At 50.7% G+C, this 17,444-nt stretch overlaps 1 protein-coding gene across 1 annotated transcript in view; it reads right to left on the bottom strand.

Moving 5' to 3' along the window:
• The window catches only part of ST3GAL2 (ST3 beta-galactoside alpha-2,3-sialyltransferase 2), a 43,673-nt gene extending 36,518 nt beyond the window's left edge, over nt 1–7,155 (bottom strand). The window contains exon 1 of the mRNA XM_084906766.1: nt 6,848–7,155. The gene's annotated coding sequence lies outside the window, so the exon portion shown is untranslated. The remainder of the gene's footprint in view (nt 1–6,847) is intronic.
• Nucleotides 7,156–17,444: the final 10,289 nt, after the last annotated feature.

Genomic DNA, 17,444 nt, shown 5'->3' with positions numbered 1-17,444 from the left:
AATGAGAGACTAGATGGGTTTTGTTTTTTCCCCCCCTGAACCCAAAGTCAGAGCAAGGGCTGAGGGCTGAGGACAATGGGAGGCCGGGGGACAGTTCCCGCAGCTGCAGGAGCCCACGGTCTCCAGAGGGACGACAGCAGAGCAGACTGGCTGCTGTCCGTGCTTCCCAGCAGGTTAGGAGAGAGGTCAAACTGAGTTCCCTGGGCATCTGCACCTCCCTGTGGACTCCTGTGCCCCCTGCACTGCCTTCCCCTCTCAGGTTCCGGGGTCCCTCTGCCGGGTCTACCAGGTGGCTTGAGAGCGAATCCCTGAGCAAGTCTTCAGATTCTGTTTTCACCGACGAGGACCCTGAGGCCCGGAGAAGGGCGATGGCTTGCCGGGGTCACACAGCACCAACCCCTTGTGGGCAGCTGTATGCATCGAACCAGACCGGGCCCTGGACTATGAAAACCATGGAGGGGACACCTGGCCAAACAAGCTGCTTCCCCTCGGAAGGGCCAAAGAGCCCTACCCCGAGGCTCTCGGGCCCTCAGCCACCAACGTGGGCCTCACCTGGGCCTCACTGCCTGCCACACAGAGGACCGGCTGGCTCCTCTCCATTTTGCACAGGATGAGTGGCAGGGCAGGCCCACCGAGCTGGTCCCGGATGGGCAGGGATTGCTAGGATGGGCAGCCTGCGTTTGAAGGGAGAAGAGGTGTCTTCTGTGTTAACTACAGGAAATGCCACCTGAGAGGTCAGAGCTCACCTCCATCCTATAAGTTTGCCTCCGGTCACAAGCATGCCCTGCTTTTCAGGCACTGAGCAAAGTCCTTCACTCTGGTCTTGGGCTAACCCTCCTCCTTCATATAAACTGTTTACCCCGCACCTTCCTCTCTATGGAAGTGCCAGTGTTAGATCTCCAACACTGAAAAAGCCTGGGGGGGGGGGGGTGTCCTCATTCTTCTCCTCACCCCTTTAGGCTTTCCTGTCTCCCCGACCTGGGGTCCCGGGGGGTCTCCTCCCGAGCTCTGCTGGAGTCCCCAGGAACCAGCCAGATGCCGAAAAGGCAACGGTCCACAGAAATGCCAGCCACTCTGGGCCCTAACCGATTTGGCTCCGTGGATAGAGCGTCGGCCTGTGGACTGAATGGTCCCGGGTTCGATTCCAGTCAAGGGCATGTACCTTGGTTGCGGGCACATCCCCAGTGGGGGGTGTGCAGGAGGCAGCTGATCGATGTTTCTCTCTCATCGATGTTTCTAGCTCTCTATCCCTCTCCCTTCCTCTCTGTAAAAAATTCAATAAAATATATTTAAAAAAAAAAAAAAAGATATGCCGAGACCGGTTTGGCTCAATGGATAGAGCGTCGGCTTGGGAACCAAAGGGTCCCGGGTTCGATTCCGGTCAAGGGCATGTACCTTGGTTGCGGGCACATCCCCAGTGGGGGGTGTGCAGGAGGCAGCTGATCGATGTTTCTCTCTCATCGATGTTTCTAACCTTCTATCCCTCTCCCTTCCTCTCTGTAAAAAATTCAATAAAATATATTTAAAAAAAAAAAAAAAAGATAAAGAAAGAAAAGAAATACCAGCCACTTTGGGGCAGGATGGAACAGAGAGAAGGCCGATCTCTGGAAACCCCCTCGTGGCCTGGCATCCCCAGACCCACACCTCCCACGGAGCCCAAGAGAAACAGGGAACAAGGAGGGGCCCAGAGGCTCTCCCCTCTCCTGCCTCGTCCACTCAGCCTCGTTCCCTTCGGCAGCTGAGACTTTCACATCCTCCTGCCTCTGGTTCCCGTTCACCATCGGCACCAAAGGACTGGCATTTTGTCTGTAACTAAGCTCGAGTGGCAGTGAGAACTGTGGGGAACTTGACTTACTGTGAGGCGAGAACCAAACTCCCACTAATGTCCCTTTGGAGCCTAAAGGAACCCCGCCAAGGGCAGAAGGAGGGAGTGGGGGGGTGGAAGAGGAGAGGAAAACTGTGGGTGTGGCGGGAGCCTCAGGGTTATCCCCACTCCACCCCCAATTCCCTCACCTATGCCTCTTCCCCGAATCGCCTCTCCTCTCGGGCTTCCCCTCTCACCACCCCTCCAAATTCCCTGTGGCCACACAAATAATAACTTGTTGATTTTTCCTCACCGGAGCAGCTCCCTAGCTATTTGCATTGGTGGCTGATGGTCTCCCTCAAAGGCTGCAGATCTGCTCAGGCTGAGGGTAGCTGCCTGCCAGTGGCACTCGGACATTACGGACATTACAGCGGAAGGACTCCTCGGAGAGAGGGTCCAGCGGGGGGGAGAACCGCTCACTGGGGTCTCCTGGGTCGTGCCCTGACACCGCAGGGTCCCCCGCCTTCTCTTGAGCCCTGCAAGGTGGCCCTTTTCAGAGCAGTACGGTCCATACCACAACTATCTGTTCTAATATTACTACTGAACAAGTGAACATGTAGCAATGATAGCAAAATAAAGTTATACGTTTGCCTACATTTCCCTTTATGGTAAGTGGTAGGTAGCATGCACTGCATTCATAGATGGCAAAACATCATGCATATTGAATGCCAACAGCTGGCACGGAAGGGAACAGTCCCCTTTGCCCCAGGAAGATGGCTTTCCTGTGAGAATCAGTGGGGACAGATTCCCCGTCCGCACAGCTCCCCCTGCTCCCGCCCTAGAGAGGACCCTGCGGCCTTCCTCCCATTCCCGAAGGAGGAAACTACTCCCGTCCTCCGTCCTCAGCCGAAAAGCCGGCGTGGCCCAAAGGCCAGCCTACGCCCTGGATCCAGCCTTAGGCTAGACCTGCAATGGCAACATGAGAGCTCAATGGACAATATGCTATACTGACAATGATGAGTTACAAATAAGCGCCAAGAAGTACTCTGGCATGGCCGGTTAGGGATAGCCACGGGCATCCCGATGAGCATGGCATAACTGGAGGAAAAGCCGGTTTCCTTAAGTAGCAAGCGAAGTTCAGAGCCTTTCCCTGGGAACTGTCACTTAGAGATGTTTGCCCTGACAGTCAGCAAGGACTTACTGTCAACAAGCATTCCGAGGGGAGAGGGAGGAAAACCTGAAAACCCAGGTCCCCAGAGAGGTGGGCCCAGCCCTTTTATTTATTTATTTTTAATATATTTTATTGATTTTTTTTTTTTAGAGAGAGGGATAGAGAGTTAGAAACATCGATGAGAGAGAATCATCGACCAGCTGCCTCTTGCACACCCCCTACGGGGGCTGTGCCCGCAACCAAGGTACATGCCCTTGACCGGAATTGAACCCAGGACCTTTCAGTCCGCAGGCCGACGCTCTATCCACTGAGCCAAACCGGTTTCGGTGGGCCTAGCCCTTTTAGTTGGCAAGGGCTTGGATACACAGAACATGTGGTGGGGGAAGCTGGGACATGGGAATGAGAGCAGGGAAGGGAGGCCCGGCCCAGGCCGAAGGGAGAGAAGAGATGCAGGTGTGCTGAGCCTGGGTCCAAAGCCCCCGCTGCTTCCAGGAAGAACAGAGCCCCTGGGGCTTTGGGGGCGCCAACTCCGCAGGCCTGAGGCCTCCAACTTCAGGCAGCCTGGAGCGGGAGGAATGAGCTCATCGGGATTCTGGCTGTGCTGTCAGCATCCTGCACACAGCTCCTCCAAAGCACAGACACATCGTCGTCTGCAAACTCTTCCTCCCCCTGACGGTCCCCTTTCAGCGAAAGGAGCCAACCTCATCACCCAGGCACGGAAATGTCAAACCCCGGCCAACCAAGGGTCTCTGTTCCAGAAGATGATACCGACGTTCACAATCTCCCTAGAATCAGTCCCTGCTTTTCCATGTCAACTGCCAAGTTTCAGCGTCATCGGGTCTCACCTGGACCCTATCTAGTTTTCCAGAAACCCGTGTTTTATTTATTTATTTTTTCATTTTTAAATATATATTTTTTTCGTTTTAGCTATTTTTTTATTTTTTTATTTTTTAAATCAATCTTTATTGTTCATATTATTACAAAGGTTCCTCATTTCTTCCCCCTTCCACCAGGTTCCCACCCCATCCTCTGCCCCCTCCCCACCCCCCATTGTGCTCATCCATACAGAAACCCGTGTTTTAAATAGTTCTTCAGGGGATTCTGATATCCGGTCAAGTATAAGAAATCCCACCCTAAACCTTTAGCCATAGACCCTCCAATATTTACGGAACACCTACTACGTGCTAAGGACCAACCAAGCCAGGTTGCGTCAGTTTGGAAATGAGAATATATTTGAGGAACTTCCCATCTGATAGGGGCCGAAATCCAATGCACACACCCTCAGGCAGGCTATGGGAGAGCACAAGACAAAGGAATCAGTGTCCCACCCCTAACCTTAGACCCCAACCCCTCGGATCATCCCCTGCCATGACTGAGGGAAAGAGAATATCCCCTACCTAATGCTGGTCTTTTGGACTCTTCAATCACAAGTAACTTTCATATATATGTGTGTGTGTGTGTTTGTGTACACACACACACACACACACACACATATACTAGTAGCCCTGCGCACAAATTCATGCACCAGTAGCTTGCTACTGCCCTTCAGTAGCTCTCTGCCCCCTTCCCCTCCCTTCTGTAGCTTCCCCCCCCCCCCCAATAGCTTGTTGCCCTGCCTCCTCCTGTAGCTCTCTGCCGCCCACTTGTAGCTCGCTGCCCCACCCTCCTGCCGATCCCTGATGGGGTCATTACAAGATTGGCCGTTAGGTTTCACTGCATAAGGACCATTTACATATCACAGAGAGGAACACCAAACACCAAGTGGCTGCCTCCTATATACCCCCTCCTGGGTGGGGATCAAGCCCATAACCTGGGCACGAGTGCTGACCTGGAATTGAACCGGTGACTTCTTGGTGCATGCCTGGGTTGATGGCTCAACCCCTGAGCCACACCAGCTGGGCTCCAGGTAACTTTCTAAAGAGGGGTTCTTGCCCTGAGGTGTGTCTCACTCAGGTCCATAGGCTTGGCACACGTGGAGAAACGCTCCCGCGAGGCCACACCGGTGATTCCTGGCGGCTGGGGCTCAGAAAGTTCACAGAGGGCTGCGAGCATGTCACAGCACATCACAGCAATGCATTCCCCAGCAGGGTCACTCCCACAGGCCCCTGGCCAGCTTGCCGGGAAGAGTGGGAAGAGTGCCGACACAGACATAAACACACACACACACACACACACAGAGCCGTGGGCTCCCCGGCCTCCCTCCCTCCATTCTCAAGTTACAAGGTTAAAGGCGTTCCTACTCTCAGCCAAGGGGGAGGGAGGGATGAGAGAGAGAGGGAGCCATCTGGTTCAGATCACCATTGCTCATTCAGGACCCCAGCACATTCCCAGAGCCTCCGGATGGTTCTCTCCCCCAGCTCCCCACTGGGAAACGGAGCGTTGGGCTAGAGAGAAAGGGAAATCTTTCCACCCAAAGGCAAATCTGCTAAAGGAAGACAAGGAAACAAAACAAAAAAAATTGTACGGGCAAGCCTGTGCCACCTCACTGAGCGGAACGCCACAAACAGACCTGAGCCCGCCGCCAACCTACACACACCGTCTTCGCCCGCAAAGCGCTCAGGGCACCTGGCACGCGGCCATCCCTGAGCGGCCACCTCTTCTTAAGTTAGCTTCCGAGGCAAGTTGAGGCGTAGGGGTGTGGTCTCCCAGCCTCCTCTCATGCCACCATCTCCTCCAGCGTAGGAGGTTCCCTCCATCTCAGAGGGACTTTGGAGCCCAGCAGGCATCACAGAGAGGAAGGGACAGGGACAACTGTCCCAAAGGCAGGATGGGAGGGCGAGTTACTGGCTGGGAATTGACTGGAGACCCCTGAAGACCCCCTCGGCAGCAGCTTTGGCCGAAAGAGGCTGCCCACTCATTCCTTTGTGTCCACCAGCACCTCTCTCCCCTTTCCCTAACTCTGCCTCAGACTGGTCCACGGTGCCTTGTGCAGCTGGAAAGCACGCGTTTGTAAGATGGGAGATGGATGCGGCTGGCAGGAAATACAAATGGAAAGGCTAACTTGAGAAACAAGCATTTGGGATTGGTGCCTCCACAGGCAGAGAGGGGCTGACTTGGGGTACAGGCAGGACGGGGCAGGGGGAACAGAAGTAGCGGAAAGCCAAAGGGGAGACTAAAGTGAGCTCAGCCCAGAGCTGCAGCAGGGGAGGTGGGGGGAGAGAGAAACGTTTGGTCCAGTCACAGAGGAATGACTGAAAGGAAGAAATGACTCTTCCATTCGGAGGGATGGGCCCCACAGGACTGGCGCATGGCCTTGGCCAAGTTCCTGGCTTGCACCGTACCTCAGTTTCTGCAACGTGGGAAGGAGACCAAACTCCCAAGTCTTCTCAAAGAGAACTGGGCTATTGGGAGTGTCTCTAGGGGGCAATGCCAGATTAGGGGGAAGAGGAGAGAGAGGCTGATGGTGCAAAGACAGCCTCTGACCAAGCAAAGCGGGGCAGGGGGTCCCCAGACGGTGCAGGCGCCGGGAGCGCGCGGGTGGGGGGCAGGAACTAAGTAGCGGACTGTATGTACATCGGGACTGGGGCACGCCGTGCCTCCAGGGCTGGGACTGGGGGCTGCCACCTGGGAGTGGAACAGTCGCGCCCGGGGTGGGGATGGGGGGGGGGGGTGGGGGGGGTGGGGGGAGACTGGGAGCGGCTTGATGTGCAAGAGCAGAAGGCGGGGATGGGGATTGAGGCCAATGAAAACGGACCCGTGCCCGCCTCGGGGAGCCCAACCCCCCCGACTTGGGGGAAGTTGCCGGGGTGGACCCGGCCGGTGTGGGGCCGCTGGGCCGAGCCCGCTGCCCGCGCACGGAGGGCTCCGAGCAGCCAGGGGCCCGGGGCGCACCGCATCCCGCCCGCCCGCCCGCCCTCATGCCGCCCGCGCACCTCCGTCAGCGCCGGGCGCCGCGGGCCATGCTGGCCGCTCCTGCCGCCGCCTCCGCCCGTGCAGAAGCCGCCGCCGCCGCCGCCGCCGCCGCCGCCGCCGCCGCCGCCGACCGGACCCGTTAGCTCCGCCGCTCCCTGGTTCGCCCGCCCGCAGCGGGCCAGTCCCGCCCCGGCCGGCCCAGCCCTACCCGAGCGAGCGAGCCGCCGCCGCCGCCTCAGCCCGGCCCCTCCCCCCACCCAGCTCGGCTGGAAGGGAAGGGTGGGGGAGAGGGGGGCGGCTGCCCCCTCCCCATTCACATCCTCTGGGCTCTCCCCTCCCTACTCCTCCTCCTCCTTCTCCTCCTCTCCCTCCCTTCACGCGTGCGGGCATGCTGGGATGTGAAGTCCAGCTGCTGCAGAGTCCATAGGGGCGCCCCGCATTCAGGACTACTACTCCCACAAGACAGCGCGCCTGCGCCCTAGGGATTGTGGGCTTTGTAGTTCGACCTGGGCTCTGGGGGGCTACGGCTCATTAGGGCATGGGAGCGGGAGGGGGGAGGGGGAGGGGAAGGGGAAATCTCCTTTCCTTTCCCAGAAGGCCGGGCTCCCTGGTTAGGATGTGGGGTGTGAGGTGGTGCCTCGGGCCCCGGGTTGAATACCTGGGTTCCCGGGAAGGTGCAAACCAAGCCCAGGCTGCCTCCTAGACGCGGCTGTGCCAGCTGCAGCCCAGCCCGGCTGGAGGAGCAGCCTCTCCGGCCCGCGAACCCCGCGCACCGCCCCGCCCCGCACCCCGGGTACCGTTTCCCTGCGTGCTCGCGAGGAGCCCTGACCTGGGGCTAGCCTGGCTTCATGCCCAGCTCTGCCATCCCGTCCAGAGCTGCAGTTGAGCTGCTGCGTCCAGGCCCGAGCAGAGAGGCCCTGGGAGCTGCGTGGGCATGGGGGTTTCCCCACCTGGGAAACGGGGCCCCAGTGTCTGTGGGTTTACTGGAGCACCAGCTGCTGTGGCACCGTCTCATTTCATTCTCATCTCTGTTTCTGTTAGATGCCCTCAGTTTCTTACTGTTGTAGGGTAACGTGCACACGTTTTAAGTATTTTTCCATGTGTTCTCCTTCCCCCACTCTTTCAAATCCTTTAGGAAGCTCCATCCAGGTCGGCCTCAGTTTCACCCTCCACGTCTCATCCCCTCTAGCTCAGGGAAGGCCTGCGCATCAGTGGTTCTCAAACTTTGGCGCCCACGTCAGATTCTCCAAGAGAGCCTGTCAACTGTGGACAAAAGGAGCCACATGCTGACCTGACAAGCTCAGGGGAGGCCCGTGTGGCAGTCTTGCAAACTCAGAGACCTAAAATAGCCACAAAAGATGGTCTGAAAATTAAATATTTAACTACAAACAGGTGATAGTGGGCAGTCACGTCCTAGGCTGATATTTTCCCTGACAAAGATCAACTTAGATCTTTCCTGAGCCCATTTGCCTTTTTGCCTCTAAGATAACTTATCTGTGAGATGTCTGGGTAACATAACTAACCTCTTTCTGGAGCTCCTGGGGCACAACCAGATTCCTTCATTATCAGATTAATTGTTCTTGCACTCACCTAAGTATGTGTCCATCATTTTACTTTTTATCCGATCCCAGGGGTTTCCCACCGCTTTGCTTTATCCCCCCTCCTTAAATCCATCACCAATGAATTGTTACCCATCTATGTCCCTCCTTTGATTGCAATGTATAAATACAAATGTAACCTGCCGTTCTTCAGAGCATTATCTCAATTCATTGAGGTTCTGCTTCCCGGCATATGTCGATAGTTGGCTCAAATAAACTCACAAAAATTCTTTACAGGTTTCAGTGAGTGTGTGTGTGTGTGTGTGTGTGTGTGTGTGTGTGTGTTTTATGTTAACACAACAAAGGTTGCTGACCGCCCACCCCAGGTTCTGTTTCATCAGCTCTAGAGTGGGCCTGAGAAATTTTAACAGGTTTCCAGGTGCTGCTGAAGCTGCTGGGCTGGGGAACCACTTTGAGGACTTCTGTTGGTGTTGGCTGGGTCGAGTCCTGGCAGCTCAGTAGAATTTGCTGCCTCTGGGTGAGCTCTGACCTAAAGTGGGTCAGCGGCGGTGGCGAGTGAGAGGTGAGGAGGTGGATTCCTGGCTTGTCAAGTGTCTGAGAGTCTCTCACACCTGCCCAGGTAGGCCCTCCTGACCGCCTCTGTCCTGATGTTCAGGGAGCTGAGCGGGAAACGTGGTGGCCACCACCTCAGACTCTTCAGCTCTCAGGGGAGAAAGAATCTCTGCTTGACCAAACTTCAGCCAGGCTCCTCTGAGACCTCTTTGTCCATAGGCCTCAACCTTGGACTAAAAATGACACTCTCCACTGAAACCGGTTTGGCTCAGTGGATAGAGTGTTGGCCTGCGGACTGAAAGGTCCCAGGTTAAGGTGCTTAAGGTGTGTACCTTGGTTGCGAGCACATCCCCAGTGGGGGGTGTGCAGGAGGCAGCTGGTCGATGATTATCTCTCATTGATGTTTCTAACTCTCTATCCCTCTCTCTTCCTTTCTGTAAAATATCAATAAAATATATATTTTAAAAAATCAATAAAATATATATTTTTAAAAAATGACAGTCTCCACAAAAATGATTTCAGCCACCCCCTTCCCCTACAAGGAAAGACTTAACACACAATAGCCAATAGAGTACTTTCTAACAGCTCAAGGCCACAGCCCTAGGATGACGCTAGCTCCCTTTGAAGTTCATAAAGCTCAAGGCTGCCAAAAGAATTCACTGTTTATTCTAGCCAACACCGCCTGATAGGCTCGTGACCACCCCTTGCTTAGAGGGTTTACTGAAAAGGGTTTATAAGTGTGACTCCTTCCTCTGTCCCTTAGAGATGCATATGTATCTCCTACAACTCAGGAGTGTCTTTCCCACGGACCTGAAAGCCATTCCCTTGCAATGTAAGCCTCGGGAAGGAATAGCGCCTCTGTCTCCCAGTGTCTGTGGGAGGTTAGGATCCTAACCTCAGTAATTTCCCACAGCAGACACAGCTGGCCGAGTCAGCGTTTACACTGACCAATCCCTTGTACTTTTTACTTCCCTTTCCCGACTCTACTGAGCCCCTGCTCACCTCCCTCTGGACTCCCTCATTCTCCATCTATCTACTTATTTATTTATTTATTTGTGCTTATCTTCGCCCGAGGATATTTTTCCATTGATTCTCGCCCTCCCCATTGCTATTTATTTATTATTATTATTTTATTATTTTTAAAGTAATTCTTTATTGTTGAAAGTATTACAATATGCCCTCCTTCCTCCCGCAATTAACCCTCTCTATTGATTTAAAAAAATTTATATATATAATATATATAATATATATATAAAACCTGACCTCTGTTGCAAAAAAAAACCCACAATTTTTTTATTTTTTTTATTTTTTATTTTTTATTTTTTATTTTTTTTAAATATATTTTATTGATTTTTTTTTTTTTTTTTTTTTTTTTTTTTTTTTTTTTTTACAGAGAGGAAGGGAGAGAGATAGAGAGCTAGAAACATCGATGAGAGAGAAACATCGACCAGCTGCCTCTTGTACACCCCCTACTGGGGATGTGCCCGCAACCAATGTATATGCCCTTGACCAGAATCGAACCTGGGACCTTTCAGTCCGCAGACCGATGCTCTACCACTGAGGCAAACCGGCTTCGGCTGTTTTTTTTTTTTTAAATATATATATGAATATATATATTCAGTCTGTAGGGTGATGCTCTACTCATTGAGCCAAATCTAAAAAGCCACATCAAACAATTGCAATATATGGACTTTATCTGACTCCTAATTCAAACAACCTGAACAAGAATTGTATGAGAATTGGGGAAATTTGAACACTGACCATTGGATATTAAGTAATTATTATTAATTTTAAGTGTGCTAATGGTGTTGTGGTTAGTTTTTCTTTTAAGAGACCTCACCTAGTGATATACACTGAAATCATATCTATAGCTGATAAGATAGCTGGGGTTTGGTTCAAAATAATCTAGGGATGCCCTGGCTGGTTTGTCTTGGTGGATGGAGCATTGGCCTGCGGACTGGGGGGTCCCGGGTTCGATTCTAGTCAGGGGCATGTGCCTTGGTTGTGGGCACATCCCCAGTGGGAGGTGTGCGGGAGGCAGCTGATCAATGTTTCTGGCTCTCTATCCCTTTTCCTACCTCTCTGTAAAAAATCAATAAAATATATTTTTTAAAAATAATCTAGGGTTGAGGTGAAAGTATAGATAGATACAGGGTTGGCTAAATTGGTAATTGTTGGAGCTGGGAAAGGATGGTTAGTTGTGGTTCATTATAAAACCTTTTCTACTTTTGCATTCTTTTCAGTCAGAGCTCTACCTCAAACCTAGCTAAAAACCAAAACCAGCCGAAACCGGTTTGGCTCAGTGGTAGAGCGTCGGTCTGCGGACTGAAGGGTCCCAGGTTCGATTCCGGTTAAGGGCATGTATATCGGTTGCGGGCCCATCCCCGGTGGGGGGTGTGCAGGAGGCAGCTGGTCGATGTTTCTCTCTCATCGACGTTTCTAGCTCTCTATCTCTCTCCCTTCCTCTCTGTAAGAAATCAATAAAATATATTAAAAAAAAACCAAAAACCAATAATAGCCAACAAAAACCAATAGAAAAATGGTAGGAATGTTTGCAGCTTACATCAGAGGTAAACGGCTCACACATAGTGCTTTTGCAAATCAGTGAAATGACCAAGAAACCAACAGGAAATGTGAAAAGTATATGAATAAGCATATACTTTGGGAAACACAATGGCTCTTATAGGAGAAAATACAGAGCTTTGTTTTTTAAAAATTATAAAATACGTGTAACGTAAAATTTCATCATCTTTAGCCAATCTTAAGTGTGCAGTTCATGGCATGAAATACATCCACATTATTGTGCTACCATCACCACCATCCATCCACAAAACTTTTTTCATCAACACCGAAATGCTGAGCCCATTAGACAATAACCCCTCACATTCTCTTCTGCCCCAGCTCCTGACAACCACCATTCTACTTTCCGTCTCTGTGAACTTGGCCATGACATCATGTGAGTATGAATACAGCACTTGTCCTTTTATGTCTGGCTTATGTCACTTACTATAATGTCCTCAATGTTCATCCATGCTGTGGCATGTGTCGGGATTTCCTTCCCTTTCTAGGCTGAATAATATTGCATTGTTTGTGTGTACATTATGTCCATTCATTCCTAGATGGACACTTGGGTTGCTTCATCATTTGGCTCTAGTCAATGATGCTGCTACGAACACGGGTGTACGACTATCTCTCCAAGTCCTGCTATCAATTCTTTTTTTTAAAAAAAAATATATATATATATTTTATTGATTTCTTACAGAGAGGAAGAGAAAGGGATAGAGAGTTAGAAACATTGATGAGAGAGAATCATCGATCAGCTGCCTCTTGCACACCCCCCACTGGGGATGTGTCCGCAACCAAGGTACATGCCCTTGACCGGAATCGAACTAGGGACCCTTCAGTCCGCAGGCTGACACTCTATCCACTGAGCCAACTGGTTTCGGCCTGCTATCAATTCTTTTATTGTTATATACCCAAAAATGATATTGCTGGATCATATGATAATTCTTTTTTTTTTTTTTTTTTGAGAAACCACCATAATGTTTTCCATGGTGGCTGTCCCATTTCACATTCCCATCAACTGTGCACAAGCGTTTCAATTTCTCCATATTCCCTCCAGCACTTATTTTCTCAGAGCTTCACTCTTAATAAAAGAAATGTAAGTGAAAACCACACTGAGATATCAATTTTCGCTTATCAGATTGGCAGAAATAAAAAAAAGCTTGATAACTATCTTGGCAAGAGTGTGGGGGACAAGGATTCTTGTACACGGCCAGTGTGTCTGAAACTGCACAGCCTCTACGAACAACAGCTTGCTAGTCTCTTAAAATTACACTTGTACACATCATTTGATTTAACAGTTTATAAGACAGTATCCTAGCCTGACTGGGATACTTTTTTTTTTTTTTAAATATGTATTTTCTTGATTTTTTTACAGAGAGGAAGGGAGAAGGATAGAGAGTTAAACATCGATGTGAGAGAAACATCGATCAGCTGCTTCTTGCACCCTCTCCCCCTGCCCCCCCACTGGAGACGTGCCCACAACCAAGGTACATGCCAAACCAGCTAGGGTTGTGCTTAAAAACATGCCTGCTGTTTCATTTTCTCCTCGGAAAATGCAAGAGGAACATGTAATATCCTCTTCCATTTTCTTCACCCAGTTCCTCTCTCTCGCCAGTCCTCCGGCAGTAAATGCTGTTGGTGACATCGCTTTCCATTCTCCCGCTGTTGTGTTGGCGGCTCTTGGCTCACAGCTTCACCCTCCTCCGAACAGTGCTCAGTCCACGGAGCCCATGTTTCTCCCAGAAATCCCTGGGAAATCATGCTCCTCCCTTCCCCCACTCCTAGTGGCCTACAGCCCAGGAAGGACTGAGAGGGAGGGGTACAAAGCCTCTGCGAGGGATAAACCTTGTGGTGCATTTCCTGTTCCAGAGTTCGCTGTAGGATCAGGCCGAGGCAAGACTTAGGTGAAGCCACATCCTTTGGCTTCTTCCCCTATCCTGCTTCCCTCTGTCTTAATAAGTCATTGGCACTGGAACCCCTGTCTCAGGCTCTGTCTCTAAGGAGTCTGACCTAAGATATTCCTGTGGGCAGTGCTGGCTCCCAAGGGGGTTTCCTGCCTCCAGCAGCGGCTACACACCTCATTCAGGGCCCTGCAGATGGGCCCTCCGCCAAGACCCTTCCCGGACCCTCCCTCACTTTGGAAATTGGACACCTGCTCTGGCCAGGCCCTGCGCTAACCTCTTTTTAAAAAATATATGTATTTTATTGATTTCAGAGAGGAAGGGAAAGGGAGAGATAGAAACATCAATGATGAGAGAGAATCATGTATGGGCTGCCTCCTGCACGGCCCACCCTGGGGATCGAGCCTGCAACCCAGGCATGCGCCCTTAACCGGAATCGAACCCAGGACCCTTCAGTCCGCAGGCCGACGCTGTATCCACTGAGCCAAACCGGTTTCGGCTGTGCTTACCTCTTTAGGTGCATTAGCTCCTTGAATCCTTCCAAAAATCCGATTAGGTAAATACAGATGAGGAAACTGTATTCTTTGAGATGAGGAAACTGAGGCTCCAAGAGGTGCCATGGCTTGCTCACACAGTAAGAAAACGATGGGAACTGGGGAGGATTTGTCAGATTTCAAATCCTTGTATTTAACCACTGGATTCTACTTTATATGATAACATCAGAACATTTTTTTTTTTTTTTATGGTTCTGTCTTCCCTACCCCAGACAGTGGGGCTACACCCAGAGCTGAGAGCTTGGCATTTTTGTGTCTGCTGCTGACAGACTGCACTGAGGGCTTCATGTTACCCAAAACCCTAAAGCATCATTGCCTCTCAGTCTGAAAAGTGGAATCACTCCTTACCCCTCCAGCATGCGGGCCCTAGGAGCTGGGGTGAAGCCCTTGGCTTCTGAGCTCCTGGGGGGCACACTGTTTTCCTTGGGCCCCCTCTCCCCGCAAAAGCTGTAGCTGCAGGCATCCCTGCCCCCCGCTCCGCTGCAGAGAGGGATCTGCACTGATGAGAACAGCGGCAGTGGGAGGCAGCTAGCTCATCACTCCCCTGGAGGCCTCCCGGGTTCACAGAAGAAAGCACAGGCACTGAAGGGTGGGAAGGAGGGCGAGACCTGGGCCACGTGAGAAGACTGAGGGAAGGAGAAAAATTTAGGGGGAGGAGATGGGTAGTGGAAGCTGGCAGGGGACTGCTTATTCAGTCAACAAACTGTTGTAACCACCTACCATGTTCGAGGCACTGTTCTAGTGAACAAACCAAAGACCCTGCCGCGTAATGGGGCAGCATAATCATAATGATATGTGTTTGTTTTTTTTAAATATATTTTATTGATTTTTTTTTTTTTTTTTTTTTTTTTTTACAGAGAGGAAGGGAGAGAGAGATAGAGAGCTAGAAACGTCGATGAGAGAGAAACATCGACCAGCTGCCTCTTGCACACCCCCCACCGGGGATGTGCCCGCAACCAATGCACATGCCCTTGACCGGAATCGAACCTGGGACCCCTCAGTCCGCAGACTGACGCTCTACCGCTGAGCCAAACCAGCTTCGGCCATAATGATATGTTAAACAAACAAACAAACAAAAACCCTTGTGGCCTCAAGCTTTTCTGAAAGAAAGGGTTTATTGAGCCATATGCTACCCAGAAAAAGGACCATGTCCCTGATCCTTTTTTTTTTTTTTTTTTTTTTAACATTTTTTATTGATTTCAGAGAAGACAGGAGAGGGAGAGAGAGAGGCAGAAACATCAATGATGAGAGAGAATCATTGATTGGCTGCCTCTTGCATGCCCCCTACTGGGGGTTGAGCCCGCAACCCAGGCATGTGCCCTTGTGGGATTTGAACCTGGGACCCTTCGGTCCGCAGGCGGACGCTCTATCCACTGAGCCAAACCGGTTAGGGCCCAGTCCCGGATCCTTCATACGATGGGTTTGGGGAAGAAAGATGTAAGTTGTTTTGAAAGAACTAACACTGGCCATTCCAGGATAGGGGCACAGTCGATAAGGAAGAAATATTTCCAGCTTCTGGATTGGTTGTGGGCCACAAGCCAGAAAGCTCATATGCATAATCAGGATGAGGGGGCTCTAGCGGTTTGCTATTTTTTTCTTTAGGTAGCTCTCAATCGCAGTCTTTTGTTGTTGGTTTTGGCCTGTGGTTCTGTTAACTGGTTCATCTCTTCCCCTTCCTCCCACCCTCTAGCCTGCCCTAAGACAGGACATCTCAGAGTTTTTCTCTTGTCAAATGGTTAGTAGTTTTTTTTTTAAAAAATATATATTTTATTGATTTTGTACAGAGAGGAGGGGAGAGAGATCAGTTAGAAACATCGATGAGAGAGAGTCATCCATCAGCTGCCTCTTGCACACCCCCTGCTGGGGATGTGCCCGCAACCAAGGTACATGCCCTTGACCAGAATCGAACCCGGGACCCTTCAGTCCCAAGCCGACGCTCTACCCATTGAGCCAAACCGGTCTCGGCTGGTTAGTACTTTTTTGAGCATTTACTATACAACCATCTCAGCATTCGATCCTATTATTGACTCATTTTTACAGATGACAAGGAGACACAGAGCAACCAAGTGACTGGCAGAGGTTACCCAGTTAGAGTAGGGTTCCCCGTCTCCTTTGAGACTGAAGGCAGGGCCTCCCAGGCTCCCTATTAATGACAGTAGATTTGGAAAGTGCCTTCCGGCAAGAAAAATTCCAGAAATACAGATAAGGCCTAAGTTCTCCTTGCTTCTCCCCATTCCTGGCATTCTCTGCCCAGGGTGTGTTCCCTTCCAGTCCAGTTCCCACACATACCGTGTGTCCAGATACATTATTTTTGACATGAGTGGCTTCCCGCGTACATAGGGTTCGAACAACTTGCTGCTGCTGCTTCTTCTTCTTCTTCTTCGTTTTTTAAAAATATATTTTATTGATGCTTTTACAGAGAGAAAGGGAGAGGGAGAGAGAGTTAGAAACATCGATGAGAGAGAAACATCAATCAGCTGCCTCCTGCACCCCCCCCCACTGGGGATGTGCCCACAACCAAGGTACATGCCCTTGACTGAAATCGAACCTGGGACCCTCGAGTCCGCAGGCCGAACACTCTATCCATTGAGCCAAACCAGTCAGGGCAGCAACAACTTGCTTCTTGTCCCTCCACAAAATGTCGTGGGCACGTTTCCTATTTATTGTACATAAAGTTCTGCCTGGTTCTAACGCAGCGTTTTTCAACCGCTGTTCCGCGGCAGATGTTGCCTGGTGTGCCGTAGGTGCAGACAAGACAAGAATTTTATAATTTTTCACTATTTTGTTTACTTAATATTTCATAATAAAGTAATTATAAAATACTTTCTTTGTGTTTATTTGATTCCTATTCAAGAGAATTACTTTATATATAGTCAATATAGGCACAGAGTTAAATTTTTTAACATTTTCTAATGGTGGTGTGCCTCGTGATTTTTTTCATGAAACAAGTGTGCCTTTGCCCAAAAAAGGTTGAAAAACACTGTTAACGGCGGCACAGTATTACATTGCATGGATATGCCTTTGTTGTTTCTCCAGGACCCCAAAGGGAGAGTGTTTCCCATTTTCCGCGATTACAAACAAGGCTGCCATTCAGGACTCTGCAGACCCTCTCTTTCCACTGCAGAGCTGGAAAGTGTCTTCCGTTTGCACCCACGTGCAGAAAGCCTAGAGAGCACTCACTGCTAACCAATCTCAGGCAACACCTATGGTGCCCCCTTCCCCCGCCCTGCTCCAGGATTTATTTTCTGGAGAGAAAAGCAAGTCCCTGCGAGAAGGTTAAACATACAACAAACCCAAACCTGAAACTGCGGAGTCCCAGAAAATGACCCTAAGTCTTTAAGACGCTTGGCTCCTCTGGGAGTTGTAGTTTTGTTGGCTCACGGGGCCACCTTCCCGCCTCACCTTTTTCCTGGACCTGATCCCTGATTGCCCTTTTGGAACGTGCTTGCCCTGCGATAGGTGGGAGCAGGTTTTTTTTTTTTGTTT

This window comes from Pipistrellus hanaki (genome assembly GCF_964339955.1).
Source record: "Pipistrellus hanaki genome assembly, chromosome: 15".
In the NCBI taxonomy this organism is placed as follows: Eukaryota; Metazoa; Chordata; class Mammalia; order Chiroptera; family Vespertilionidae; genus Pipistrellus; species Pipistrellus hanaki.
Note: the sequence above shows the minus strand (reverse complement) of the source record. Positions and strands in the feature narration are given on the sequence as shown.